A 1,920-nucleotide genomic window follows, 5' to 3' on the forward strand; every position below is an offset into this window, starting at 1 on the left:
ACCCAGACGTGGCCCCCAGGAGCAGCATGGCCTAGATGTCCCAATGACCCCTGGTGTCAGCACGGCCCTCAGGTATCCACATGGTCTTTGGTGGTAGCCCATGTCATGGACATCCACTTGGCCTTGGGCCATAGACATTGATCCAGACCCTAGGTGCAGCAGGAAAAATGACCCAGATATGGCCGTTGGTGGCAGCTTAGGTCAGGACCTCACTATGGCCTCCTTATTTCTGCCTGTTCCTCACCACCAAGTCTCCACTTCCACCTTTTTACATAGTGTACGAACCCCTTGGTTAGCTTTCTCCCATTTATTCACCACATACTCCATCTTTTCCATCTTTCCATCACATACTCGACCAGTGCAGTAGAGCCTGTGGCAGGTATTTGGGTGTCTTTCTTCTGGCCTACCCAGGCTGGTATGGCTGGGGCAGGTGCTTGGGAATTTTTTTTTTTTTCTGGTTGCCTTGGGCTAGCCCAGAAGAAATACTTCTATAAAAATCTTTTTGAAGGGAAATCTCTACACATGATTTTGTGTGTTTGTGTGTGTAAAAATAAACTGTTTTGCTTTGTAATATGTAAGGGAGCTCTTGCTAAGGAAGTCACATAACTAAGGTCAGACCACAGAAATGTACTCTCGGCTCATTATCTTAGTATTTCATGAGATAGTTCTGATACAATCAGCAATTCTCAAGACTGGGTAACTCATTTCTCTAGTATATGTGACATGTTTTTGGTACTATGTTTTTATGAATATAGTATAGTTTTAACAGATTATACAACGCACCATAGTGTTTCTACACGCATTCTGTATACGCAGCTGAAGTATTATTGTGGGAACTGAAAGTTTCTGTTACTCAAATGTTACAAATAATTGATGTTGTTTGTGAGCCGGTTCTGCCTACTTTTGAATAGCTTTTTTGACTCCTTTTTTTTTTTTTTTTTAAAGATTTATTTATTATGTATACAGTTTTGCCTTGCATATACACCTACTCATCAGAAGAGGGCACCAGATCCCATGTGGTTGCTGGGAATCGAACTAAGAACCTTTGAAAGAGGGGCCAGTGCTCTTAACCTCTGAGCCATCTCTCCAGCCCCCTGACTCCTTCTTTAGGGTGTTTGCCGAGCCCTCTGTGGCTGACTGTGCGCTCAGGCCATGTATTCCCATCCTTGCTAGCAGGGCCGCTCTCAGCATCCAAGTCCTCACCACTGTCTTTCTTCCCTTTGCAACTTCTATGGTCAGGACCTTGATTTTTAGTGTTTTCTGAAGTTTCTGGTTCTTTACTAAATGGAATAATGATACCTTTTTTTCTTTCCACAGTTTGCACAAATGTTAGGTTCACAGCCGCAGACATATTCTGTACATTATGTGGTACGAGTCCTTCACTGTCTTTTGTGGACATTTGTTAACATATATCTTAGGCTTAGTGGTTTGTATTTGCTGGATTTTACACACCATTCAAGAACTTCTTTGCAATGCTGACATACTCCAATTAACTTTTGCATTAAGTTTCTTGGTCTGAACACTCTTATCAAACTTATCATTTTTGAAGGTGAGTGTATGCTGGTGCCTCTACAGCCTGGACCAAGTCATGTTGCCTTTCAGGGAACTCATCAGATCACAAGCACCTTAAGTCAGGACAGCCTGTATGTTACAGGGAGGAGGAAAGACGTTTCCATCATTGGTTTCTTCAGGACGTTTTAATTTTTTTCTTTCTTGATTTTTTTTTCTTTGCTTCAGTCATCGTTCAGAGATAGTTGTTTAATCTCCATTAATTTGCACTTCTTTTTGCTGTCAATTTTAAGTATAATTGCATTGTGCTCAGATAGGATACAAGGGATGAGTTCATTGTGTTTGAAATTTGTAAAGATTTGTTTTTGTGTCCCAGGATGTGGTCTATTTAAAAAAAATCTCCCATGTGCT

At 41.3% G+C, this 1,920-nt stretch overlaps 1 pseudogene; it reads right to left on the bottom strand.

Moving 5' to 3' along the window:
• Nucleotides 1-1,066: 1,066 nt before the first annotated feature.
• On the bottom strand, nt 1,067-1,611 carry LOC129673270 (uncharacterized protein C9orf85 homolog; annotated as a pseudogene).
• Between the last annotated feature and the right edge of the window lie 309 nt (nt 1,612-1,920).

The sequence above is a fragment of the Psammomys obesus genome, unplaced genomic scaffold (assembly GCF_907164565.1).
Source record: "Psammomys obesus unplaced genomic scaffold, mPsaObe1.curated_primary_1811, whole genome shotgun sequence".
Taxonomy (NCBI): domain Eukaryota; kingdom Metazoa; phylum Chordata; class Mammalia; order Rodentia; family Muridae; genus Psammomys; species Psammomys obesus.